Source organism: Chelonia mydas, chromosome 10, assembly GCF_015237465.2.
Source record: "Chelonia mydas isolate rCheMyd1 chromosome 10, rCheMyd1.pri.v2, whole genome shotgun sequence".
Taxonomy (NCBI): Eukaryota; Metazoa; Chordata; order Testudines; family Cheloniidae; genus Chelonia; species Chelonia mydas.
The window spans coordinates 72,013,360-72,026,467 of record NC_051250.2 but is presented as its reverse complement, the minus strand read 5'-3'; positions in this window follow the sequence as shown (position 1 = coordinate 72,026,467).

Here is a 13,108-nt window from a genome sequence, read left to right as displayed (position 1 = left end):
CATGCACTCCTGAGTGTTTACAGCCATCTTGGCTGGCCAGTACAGGTGACCATGCAGAACTTTGGCTCCACCTGCTCCTTCCTACTCTGTGGGCTCTGGCACTCCATAGAGCAGTACAAGGGAGCACATCTGGGGATGTGTAAAGGCCCTAAGCTATGTAGCAATGTGCAATGGGCAACAAGAGAGAAGAGAAGAGTGGGGGATCTTTACCCTGGGATTGTCTGACTCAGAAGCAATACTGCAACCAGATGAGCACATCCCAAGGCACTACTGAGCGATGAGGGTTGCATTGCCTTCCTCATGGAAACCAAGCTGAATCCCTAAAGGGGATCACCAGATGCATTCCTCACTTGCCCTTCTCTGGGAACTCCATTGCTGGAGGTGACCAAAAGCCTAGTCCAAGCTTTGTCTACATCACAGAAGGTTCTTGTCACCATATAAAACTTTATAGTGAGTTTAGGGCTGGATTGACTTCCAAAAGCCCTGTTTTACCAAAGGGCTGGTACCGCAAACCTGAATCCGACTGAAAGGAATCATCTGTAGGGTGAAAATGGTAGTTTCACTTTCCATGGCTACTTTACTAACCCAGGGGGCCAGCTAGTGCTATTTGTGATGGAGGGTATGGGTTATTTTTTTATGTCTGAGTCACTGGGAATTCAAGTGAAACCACTAGCTCATTTTGCATAAGCCACCCAATAGCCATCAGACTGTAGCAGCTTTTCCTTACTAGCAGGTAAGATGAGACTTAAAACTGGAACCCCACAAATATAAGGCTCCATATCCCATTACCAAACCTAAAACCATCCAGCCTTCTTCTCCACAGAGGATCATCAAATGCCTCCAATTCCCTCTACCCCTTAATTCCCAGCTCAAATAATATGACTCTCTTTACATTGAATTCCTCATTGCAACATGCAAAACCATACAGCTCACAGGCAAGATGAGGGGAACTTCTTTGATATAAACCAGCCGTGAAAATGAAACCATGATCTTTGCAATAAATAGGCAAGTGTACAGTAGCACAGAAACTGCATCTGTCATAATGATTTATTTAAAATAAACGAATCCAGCTGTGGCAAAATAATGAGTTCTTTGCAAACACACACAAATTCTGGCTATTTCATTAAGAACATATTAATTCTAGTCCCTCAACTACCAGTTCCTGATGATAATTAAATACACATAAATGTACTGCAGTGAATTTGCTCCCAGTAATTTGCACTGCAGAAAATAATCATTCAGACAATTACATATGGTGCAATGTTCTGCTTTTCAAATCACCCCAACAAATTTCTTTTGATGTTTCTGCATCACCCTTTAAGAGCTTAATTAATTGAGGCACCCTTCTTATTAATAACATGATGTGTCAGATTCACTGAGTCTTGGCCTGAGATGTGTGGTGCTGTGCTTCATTTACATATTTGAAACAACTTCCTCTGGGCTGGTATGGGCTTGCATTATATAGCCCTTGATTCCTTTAAAGAGGCAGCTCCTTCACTAGAAATAGGTTTTCTATGTGTTATTTATCAGCTACATGATATACTAGGACCAGGGGCTCCAACAAAGACCATTGCTGGGCACTGTATAGGTACTGAATGAATGATGCTTTTCAGTATCACAAGGAGTTAATGGTTTTTTTATCCAACCTTCTTCCCCTAATGCATGTGGGAACTTGGTAGTTAGTGCTTTTGACCAAGAGGAAAAGGCCCAGGCCTACCGTCACTTAGGAGCCTGCCTGACCCCATTCAAAGATTTACAGACTCCAAGTTTCATCAAGAGGTTCTTGACTAGTCAGCAGGAGTGAAGGAAGGAAGTGGGCCAGAGACCAACCTAAGAGAAAACAAAGCCACAAAACAGCCTTAGCCAAAGGGCTGGGCCTTTTCTTCTCTTTCAACACATTTATCTTTTAAGATTGGCAGGAAAAACCCGTGAGAACACCCTCTCGCTCTCTCTCTCTCTCCTGAGGCCTGGTTACTGAGCAGCACTTGGCCATTCTACCAGCCACCCCATATATTTCAGTCCTGAAAGGGTCTGAAAGGGCAGGAAGTTAAACCAAGTCAAGTTGTTTTCCGAGCCCAATATCTTCTGCGTGGCTACCAGTGCTCCAGTGTCACTGCTTCAGAGTTAAACTATTCACTAGGGCCAAGTGTGTTGATTAATCTATGAGAAAAACAAATAGTGGGTCCACAGGATTTGGTAAAGGAAATGAGAAGGCAGAGAGCTTCTGACTATGGAGGCATGGCAACCAGCCTACTGCAGAAGCAGATTCCAGGAGAGTCAAGGGAAATTTAAAGAAGCAAATATGTGAGCCTGAAAGCTAGATAGCTGTATGAGGAGAAGAAGAAGAAACAATCTCTCTCTAAGCTTTTCCCCCTGCTCCCTTTGCTCACTTAGCACTCGGTTCCTCAAGTTCTTGCCAATCCTGAGGCAGTTCAAACTGCCATCTGGAAGAACTGGCTGGAAGAATAAGGCCTTTTCCTGTAGCCATATTGTACGGCCTAAAGCCTAAGGCCTTTGTCTGCAGCCAGATTAGGAGAGCAGCAGCCATTAGCTGAGAAGCAGGAAGTCACATCCTCACATTCCATCTAAATTACATTAAAACAATGTAATATCAGACTGTTAAGAACGAGACCCCGTCCTAATAGTACCCACTATCACCAGAGAGAGAAACAGATCTTAAGAGGGTAAAGAAAACTTAGTTTGATGGCATCCTGTCTGCAATAGTCATTCTGGCAAGCAATCACTTATCAATAATTGTGGTCGTGAAATCCTCATTTCTCTATTGTTTTATCTTATTGGTCCCCACTTCCCTTTGTTTGTCTGTATGATCTCTGTCTGGTTCTTTGATTGTTTCTGTCTGTTACATCATTAATTTTGCTATGTGTAAATTAATTAAGGTGGTGGGGTAGGATTGGTTAAAGAATTTGGTTACAATATGTTAGGATTGGTTAATAAAATTTTAATATAATGATTGGTTAAGGTACAGCTAAGCAGGACTCAAGTTTCACTATATAAACTGGGCTCCGAAAGGAAGTTCTTGGGGCACCAACTCCAGGACACAGCCCCAAGATCAGAGCTTCCAGACCTCAACACCCTGCCAATGACACTGTGCAGAAGCTGGAGCCCCCCAGATGGACCGGATCCTGACTGGCCAACAAGAAAAGTTCATCTGTCTTATTGGGAGTGGTGAGTGATGTATGTATAGTGTGTGCGTTCTGTTTTTGGTAATTGTCAATAAATAGAGGATAAGGATATTACTGTGTAAGGCTCTTTCACTGGTAAAAGGTCCTGCAAACCTGCAGAAAATTATGCCCTGAGCCCTAGGAATTGGGTAAGGGTGGATGGCTAAATTAAGAGGGTTATGCCTTGAGCCCTAGGAACTGGGTAAAGGTGGGTGCCGCTAGCGTGCCCCTACGTGGGTGCCCCTACAGAATTTTGTGCGGGTAACAGGCCTGTATCACTCCATCTTATTGGCTCTCTGTCTCACTTCAAATCTCAGCTAAAAGCATCTCTTCTCCCTCTTGATTAAGCCTTTCCATTCCTCGCTCCCTCTGCTATTATTTAGGGCTGATCTAAACACAAACTTGCACCCAAATTACACCCAGAGGAAGGATGATACAGTGGTTAGTATGAAAGCCAGAGACAGGACAGCCATGATCAGTTCCCTCCTCTGCTACACACTTCCTGTGTGACCTTTGGCAAGTTGTTTCATCTCGCAGTGCCTCAGTTTCCCACCTGTAAAATGGGAATAACAGCACTGCCCTCCCTCACAGGGCATTGTAAGAATAAATACATTAAAGGTAGTAAGGTGCTCAGATACAACGGTAAGGAGGGGAGCAGGAGATAAGAACCTAAGATTGAAAAAAATAACTAAATTGACTGAAGATTCATTTATTTTGTGTAAATCTGTATCTTAGTTCAGAATAATAATTTTGATTCAGTTAGTAAAAAAAAAAAAAAGGACTTTAGCTAAATCAAAATAACCGTGTGCAGACACAGAACCTGTACTGAAATAACTCAAGGTGTGAATTAAGGTGATTTAGTTCTTTTAGCGCAAGTCTCTGCATAGACCAGCTCTGAGTATTATTAACTATTCTAATTGTGCCATTTAAGGCCTCAGTCCAGCAAAGTCCCATTAACATCAATGGGAGTACGTGTGTGTCTAAAGTTAAGCATATGTTTAAATACTTTGCAGAATCAGGGCCTGAGTCAGGAAAGTGTTTCGGGAGACAGTGTGTCTGAAAGATACGCTACAAAATAAACACATATTGTGTGTTCAGCAAATGGTCTTTGGGGAAAAGTTGCCCCAAGAAGCTGCAAGCATTGGAAGCCAAGCTGTTAATGACCCAGTAAATAAGCTACTCTGGTTCCAGTGTCAGACACTACAATCTGACTGACTGGCCCAAGTTTCAGATCTCCTCTCAATGCCAAGAATTGAGGAACCTGAACTGCCAGAGGTGAGGCTGGTCCTGTGTCTCTCACCACCAGGTTATCAAGGATGGGTGTGAGTATATTAACCAAAGCTTTGTAGCATATAATACCATATTACCATATGTATCTTCTGAATAGCAGTAATACAATTGTAACTTTGTAATTCTGATTATTTTACCATTTAATTACTACTTCATTTATTTTAATAAAAAGTCCGTATGGCTATATCTGTCTCAGTGGTGAGCTTCCTGTCATACCCCCGATGGTCCTTTGTAAATTCTGTGGAGCCTGATTTGGGACAGGAACTTTTATCTTCTGATCAAACTGATTGGCGAGCCTAAAACCCGTACTATCCAAATTAATATTAACCTCCTAAATGGTTCTGCTGCTGCTCCCATGCCAGTCAGCTGCCAACACTCTTTTCCGATAAATGACCCATGTAATGAAACTCAGCACCGTGAGCTGTGCCACCGAGCAGGGCCATTGTTTGAGAATGGTGGCTAAAACACAACACCAGACCCAAAAGAGCAGCGCTCTGAGGCTTCCTGAAATAAGTTTTCTATCTGAAAGAGAATGCCTCGGGCCTAACCAGTAGTGCACCACTGAAAATAGCATCCCCTGACTGTACAGAACAATTTCCCCTGATTCTGGTACCCTTACTCATGCTGAGTAGGGTTACTCTGAAAGTAGTCCTGTTACAACTAATGGGAGCACACACAGTGTAAGGGATTCAGGGTGAGTGAGAGTACCAGGATGTGGCCCTAAAAGTCCAGTGATATGCAAGAGCTTATTTCTGAGTGCACAAGCCAAGATTTACAAGTGATTAATGATTTGGGTAGCCAACTTGAGACACCTTAAAGGGGGCCTGATGTTTCAGAGGGCAGGTGCTCAGCACTTTCTGCAAATCAGGCCCCTTTAAGGTGTCTCGAGTTGGGCACCCAAAATCACTAGTCACTTGTGAAAATCTTGGCCATCATGGCTGCTGCATTGGCTTATGCAATCCCTGTTCTCTGGGACACCTGGGGTGAAATCCTGACTCTACCAAAGTCAATGGCAAAAGTCCCATTGATTTCAATGGTCTTAGGATTTTAAGCTTGAGAGTACAAAGGTTAATACACAAAACCAGATTCTTCACTTATAAATATGTCTACATGCTATGTTCCAGGCAACTCTGTGTTGCATCTCCCCTCCAGCTACATCGTAACCATCTGGAAGGTCAGGCACATCGGAGAGTGGGGTCCATGGCCACCCAACCGACGCACAGTGTGGGTGTAACCCCAGTAATGGTTGCTTGGGCGTGAAAGGGAAGGGAAAGAATTTGACACAGAGGATTAAAATAAAAAGGTTTCCAGTCCAGCGCATGATCACGAAGACGGTTTCTCTTTTTTTCTCAGGGCTAGCTGCCTACATTTTTTTTCTTCCTTTCTTTCTTCTTTTGGCCTGGGATATGGCTGCCTGCAGCTCTTTTTGCTGGTTGCCTAGCAGGGCTAATATTCATGGCAGTCTATGGTAACACCATGGATGCTTCTTGGAAGCTGCATGCTATTTCCCACCCAGCTGTCTTTTATTTTGGTGAAGGCTAGCATAGCCAGACAATAATGCTTTATTTCAGTTGCACTTGTCTTCAGCTAATCTAGTGCCAGCCATGATGCCATGTTACTCCGAGTCCCAAATGAATCTAGCTGTATCTGGAGTAATTCAGGACAAACTAAGAGGGTTAATTCAGTTAATCTTTCCATTCTGCTGGACTGAAGAGTTATTTCACAAAATATGCATGTATAGGCCATGCCGTTCTGTGTAAGCACCCTGTCACAGGCAGTCACAGATGAAACAATTTGCAGTGCATCATCTCCACCGAAATGCACTGACTCCAGCCAAGGGCTAATTTGGAAACCTTAACAATATACAGCACTTACAGCTCAAGACGTATCTTGTGGAATAAGCCTCTTAGAAGGCAGCATGATCCAGTAGATAAGGCTGCTCGACTAGGACTTAGACCAGTGCTTCTCAAGCTATCTGATGTGGGGGACCGGCAATTTTTTTCCCCAGTGTGCGTGCAGACCGGCAGCCGATGGCTCGCGGACCAGCACCGGTCCGCGGCCACCACTTTGAGTAGCACTGACTTAAACAAGACCTAAGTTCTAGTCTTGGTTCTACTGCTGGATATCCTAGGGCAAGTCTTTGCAGCTCAGTTCCCCATCTGTGAAATAGAAATAATGATATTTACTCACTTTGTCAAGCTATTTGAGATCTGCAGGTGAGAACTAGGAATTATTATGGCCTCTCTATTTATTTAATACGACCAATTTTAGTGCTTGTAGATGTGAGGGGATGATGAGGGTACTAAATAGAAACAGGGAAAATGCTTTGTGAGCTTCCCCCACTACACACAAGCACAGCCAATGCACATGACCTCAGATAAGCCTCCCACTCGGAAATCTCTTCTGAGCAGAAAACACCAAATGTTCCCAAATGCATGATGCACAGAGCCAAAAGTTCAGTACAGATTAGGTCAGGCCCATCTAACTCATTTTATGCGTTCCCTTTCTTTACCAGAATTTGATCTCAGATTCCCAGAGGCAAAAGAGTAGAATATTTCCTTACTGGTGCAATCTATCCATCTCAGACAAGAACTTTTTAACTACTGAGGGACATGCGCACTTCACCTCAATGGTGCTTCCAAATTGGTTTGACACTCTTCTGCTTTGTAAGACCAATGGATAATGAATAGCTCAGTCCTGCAAAGCGCTAACCAAGATTCAACATGGTGCCCAGCTTCTTAAAGATGTTTTTCCCTCACAAGGGCACCAGTCCTACTTCCAGCGAAGTGAATGCAAGTGGGAGGCATATCAGCAGGCAATATGAGCCCAGTTAATCCCGTGTGCATCATTTACAGCCTCCAATGAGCCATTGTAAAAATGCACTTCGATTTCAAAAAGCAACTGGGATTGGAACATGTGTAAATGTCAAAAGAGAAGCCTTGACAAAGTACCCCAAAGTATTTTAAAATAGCCATGATCTATTCATTAGAAATGTGTTATATGATTATCAAATTTCTGGAGCAGTAGAAAGATGGGAAGATCTTACAATCTATGATCGAAAGCCTGCAGTCAAATGTTTGCAGGCAGGCCCTTGAATGTACACAGGGTTTCACTGAAGTCAACCGAGCTGCATACAAAAAGGCCCATCCGAAGGACTAAGGCTGGACAAAACTGCCCTGAAAGCCTAAGACTAAGTTCTTGACTGTGAATAATTTTTTCCCCACTTATCTCCTCCACCCTTCTAAAATATTATGGTGAAGACGGCGCACCCTATGGACAGATCCATGGCTCAGCATTTTCTTATCTCTGTCATGCTAAAATGGGCCCGTTTGGGAGCTAAAGTGGTGTCTCAGCCCCAGCTGCTGTTCTGCACGCCATTTCACATCAACATGACGTTTCGGGGGCTGGAAATGGACAAAAATATACGCCATCGGAAAAGCTCTCAAACGTTTGCAAAATGGCTGTCTTGTCAGCTGCTTGGGAAAACTGGGATCTAGAGCAAAGGGGAGAGGAAAGGCCTTGAACAAAAACCCTAGCAGTGACAAAACTCTTAGGCCTTCTTTGGTACCACAGAGGAAGCTTCAAACACACACCGCTTTTCTCTCCTATTTTCATCCTTTCTTACTTAAAAGAAAAGAAATCTACCCTGGGAAAAAAATCTCTTTCTGTGTAAGCTGGTGCTGGAGTCTGAGAGAGTGACCAAGCATTTCTGTGCCAGCCCCATTCACACAGCCAGGTGAAAAGAAGCTCATTCCTTTACAGCCTGAGCTACCCCACACAACATCTGCTGAGAAAGCAGGATGGGAAACACCAAAGAGGGAGAAGAGAACAGCCGGGGCCTTCAGGTTAGAAGGGCATTCTGTTCCCACCGGGGAGCCTCTCTTTCAGTTGCAGACAACTGTGGCATTTGACATTTCAATGGGAACTGAGGCAGAGAGTGAGAGGGGAGAGAGATGTGCGGGGGGAGGAAGGCAGCATAAAGGGATCTGAGTGAGAAAAGAGAGCGACAAAAATTCTGCCTCTCTTTAGTTCTTCTAGGCGTTCTTTCACATTTTCCTCGTAATATGACAATCAGGAGAACAAGGGGAGTTTCATTTAAGATCAGAGAGACTGGCAGAAGGTTGTCATTGTTAGAACGTTCATTAGGATGGATCGATTTTATGGGACTTACAGAGCAGAACTCTTGTTTTTCATGCAGTTTATGTTTGTTTTGGAGAAAAAAAGAGGGGGAAAGGATTTACTTAAAAGAAACAAAAGAGGAATGAACAGCAGCGAAGTGGACTGTAGATAAGATTCAGGAGAGAGCCAGTGCATCCTTTTACAAGAAATCTACTGGCACGTTGGCTGGATTTTCAGAAGTGTTCAACACACAGTTCACCACAGGAGCTGCTGGGTGCAGGGCACTTTTGAAAATAGGGTTGATTCAAAATCGGAGCTGAACTCTTTTGGAAATCTGGCCCATAGCACTTTTCTTCAATTCACTTTACAAACATGAATTAATAAAGCTTCAAAGCACCCTTTTGTAGTAAATGTTATCCCCATTTCACAGATGGGAAAACTGAGGCCCTGAGAGTTGAAGGGACTCACTCTCAGTCATATAATGAAGCTGTGGTGGAGTCTGGAATAGAACTCTCATCTCCTGAATACAGATCCTGGGCTTTAATCAATGATTCCATGCCTACAGTATATTTCTTCAGGGCCAGATCCAAATGGGAATTGTTCCATTGACTACTATGGGCTTTGGATCAGGCCCATAAGAGCAATCAAAAATAATACCCTCTGCAGAGGAAACCAGTACTCTATATAAAAGATGTGTTTTATTTATCTGTAATTTATAGACCAAAATGCAAATTAACTAGAGCTCAGGTCTCTTGAAGGGAAAACTTACTTGCATTGGGTAGAGGAATAAGAGAAGCCAGAGTTTGAGTTAATGGAGGGGCTTCCCTAGGAGAGAAATAGAAATCCTAGGAGTCTGTTTGGGATGGGAAAGTCTGGTACAGAAGGAGATTGGGTTCAATGTCTAACCCACGAGTGGGACAAAACTGGGAAAGGGGCACAAGTAAATCACCAGTCATTTTAGCATTGCTTCTTCTTTCTGCTGAGTGCCCTTCATGGTCCACAAAGGAGGCAAACAAATGAAATGCTGAATTTGGTAATCCACTCTCTCTCTTTGCTTGGGAGCTTAACGCTTCTGGCTCAATAGTCAACATGCACTCTGCAAAAGTCAGAGGTGTCACGCTATTTGCCTGGCGCTGGGGTCACATGCAGGAGGTCTGAGGGACTCTCCGAAAGGCCATAGCTCCCTGAATGTTCCATATGGGATTAAGTGGGGATTAAGATGAGTGCAGAGGACCTCAAATGTTTGCATTGTTAGAATTAGCAATGCTATTTGCAATACCAGACAGCAGCTGCAGAAATATGGGTTGTTGGGGGAAGGGGTGTAGCCCAGGGACCCCACTGGGGCTCAACCATTAGGCTAGATATGGAGAGAGCTCAACATCTCTCAATCTTTCATTTGGGGAATAGACATGTCCCTTGATACCTTCTGATCAGTGTGACTGACTATTCCTCCCTCTCCATCCTGCAGTACCCCCCTCACACCCAGAACTAATGGATCTCTGGCTAACAGACTTCTATCAGAGGCATTTTCATTCTTTTTCACCCCACATTCACCTAGAAATGATTAGCCCTCCTTCCGCAGCCCAGAATTTGCAGGAGTCTCCAGAGGGCTGCACAGGAAACATCAAGGAATTGGCTAAGTGGCTTATGGGGCTTTCCTAGAATCTGGGGAAGTCCACCTGCAAATGGCCAACCAAATTCCCACTGCTGGTAAAAAGGCAGCCTTGGAGACAAATCACATCTTCCTGGGAATGAGAAAAAGTGATCTGTCCATCTTGCCTCAACTTTTCCATGAAAATTAAAGGCAGCTGCTTCCACTTGCAGGGAGCTCATTCTGTTCTTTGATGAGATCAGCACTTCCTTGCAAACATACAGCGAATTCTCATCTGGAGCAAACTCATGAAAACTCCCAGTTTGACCCTAGAAGGAAGGGAAAGGGCAACATTTGGTTGTTGCCAAACAAAGCCACGTGGGCTGATGAGGAGGGTAGAATTGCCATTGGTCACACTCACAAGTAGAGAAGTGTCTAGTATGTGAACACATGAGTGAAAATGTGATGGTTTCTGTGTGGGTCCTACCCTGGACTGTGGCACAGACTTGTTGTGTAACCTGGCATTAGTGAGGCCTGATTTTCAGAAGTGATGAGCCTCTAGAATTGCCACTAAAGTCAATGGAAGCTGCAGGTGGCCAGCACCTCTGACAATCAGACCTCTTTCTGACTCAGTTTCCCCCTCTGTAAAATGGGGATAAAAACGATTCACACAAGGGCTTGTGTTTGTAAAGCACGTTGATCTCCTGAATGAGAGATTAAGTTTAAGTGAAAATTATTATTAATGGGATAAACCCTTTCTGGTGTTTCCCAACCAGCCATCAGGGAGACAACAGCAATAGAAAGGGTGGGATTTATTTTTCTTTTTTCAACCACTCTTTATTATTTCAGCATTAGCACCAATCTTGTATACTGGAGAACTTGTCTTCCAGAGGATTTTTTTTTCTTCCTCTCTTTAGTCCTCCAGCTAAGTGACTAATTCAGTGTCAATGAAGCAGAACAGCTGACCCTCCCCCCAGCCTCAGTTACAGCAGAGAGATGATTTGCAAGTTGAAAGAAAAGGAGTACTTGTGGCACCTTAGAGACTAACCAATTTATTTGAGCATAAGCTTTCGTGAGAAGTGAGCTGTAGCTCACGAAAGCTTATGCTCAAATAAATGGGTTAGTCTCTAAGGTGCCACAAGTACTCCTTTTCTTTTTGCGAATACAGACTAACACGGCTGTTACTCTGAAACCTGTCAGATTTGCAAGTTGACACCTCACACCTTTAAGGCACATTGAAAAATTCCACCCTCCGCCTCCCCTTCATGGAAAGTTTGTGTCGACTGGAACAAACTCCACGCTAGGGCCAGAGTGGTCATGACCTCCCCCAAACAGGGTCACTTCCATGAACTGAACAAGCTTCTTCCATGCCAAGAAATCCCACAGGACTGTGGATAGAACAAAGAGCTTTTAATTAGCACTGCCCAAGAAGCAACTAGAACCACTGTGGACAAGTCGAACAACCTCTTTCACTACAGAGGTATATGCTTAACCCACCTGTGTTTACTCATTGCTGATAGGTTTGATTGTCTCCTCTGCCACATTTCATGACATGTATTTGGTAACCGGATGCCTTTGGTGTGACTGTGAGTAATGCTCTGGCTGTTAGCTGTCTGCGTATTGCCCTACCGTGAAAGGATGAAAGGGCTGAGTCAAAGATCTCTTTGCTTCCCATTTGAATTAGGCTGGTAAATAACTAGGCCTCTAGAAAATAATACCAGAAAAGGGTCTTTCCACCACCTTTCCCAATCACAGAACTACCGAGCATCTGCCTATCACTAGCGCTGTATTGCCAATCCCGAGCACTTGAAAACCATGAGTCGGAACCAAAAAAAAGGGTTGTTTTTTTTTTAATCAACTTGGGTTTTTTCTAATTTGCCTTCTGGTTTATGAGCCAGTAGGGTGCACTTCACATTTTCCAGGCTTTTCCCTACAACCATGAGGGCTAGAAACTTACTTTTGTTTTAATGAAAGCTGTGGTTCTTACCTAATCACATACCTCTCCATAGTCTGGAACATCAAATAGAGTGAGAATCATGATAAAACCAGGAGAGTTAGCAACAATGGCTCTCTACTGACAGGATTGCTAATCCCAGGTTACACCTCTGTTTTAAGTCCCATCTACACAGAGGCTCAAATCGAGTTTAGGAATTGTTCTCATGCGCTGCCTAAAAACATTTTTTTTCACCATGGTAGATGGGATGTGAAAGGAAGCAAAGTGGTCAGAAAATGGAGTGGAGGGAGACTTGGCATGAAATTTTGACTTTTCAGTAAAAATAAACAACAAAAAAAAGCCACCTTAATATTTTGGCTAAAAACTGAAATGCTTAGATTCAAAAATGCCAACCTGGTGCCTCATGGAAACTGTGGTTTGAGTGCCTCATGCTCCCTTTCTTCTCTATAGGCCAGGCTCCCCAGTCAGATGACATCTCCCAGGATGCACCATGGTCTCCCTCTTGGTGAGCAGAAGCAGTGCACCATGGGAGTCCCATGGCCATACTACACAAGAAAGCACTGAGATGCTTGTGCGAGATGGGCTAGAGGTACAAAATTACAGATGTGGATCCAGATTCCCCCAAAATTCAGGGGTGGTTAGATGAAGAAGTATGCTTTCCCCATTATTAGACAGATTTGAATTTGTATCCAAACTTCCCCAATGGTCTGAGATGCTGAGATAGAGAATTTTGGTTCAGCTCAGGGTAAACATCCAGACTAGCCACAAAGTTCAGGTCCAGACCAGGATCAAAATTGTGTGAAAATGCAGGAGAGTCTGCCACATCAGAATTTTAATGATTTGGACTCACTTTCAATTGTAAGTTCTTTGGAGCAGGGATGGTATTTTTGTTCTGTGTTTGTACAGCGCCTAGCACAGTGAGGTCCTGGAACATGTTCCTAGGTGCTATGATAATACAAATAACCATTACAG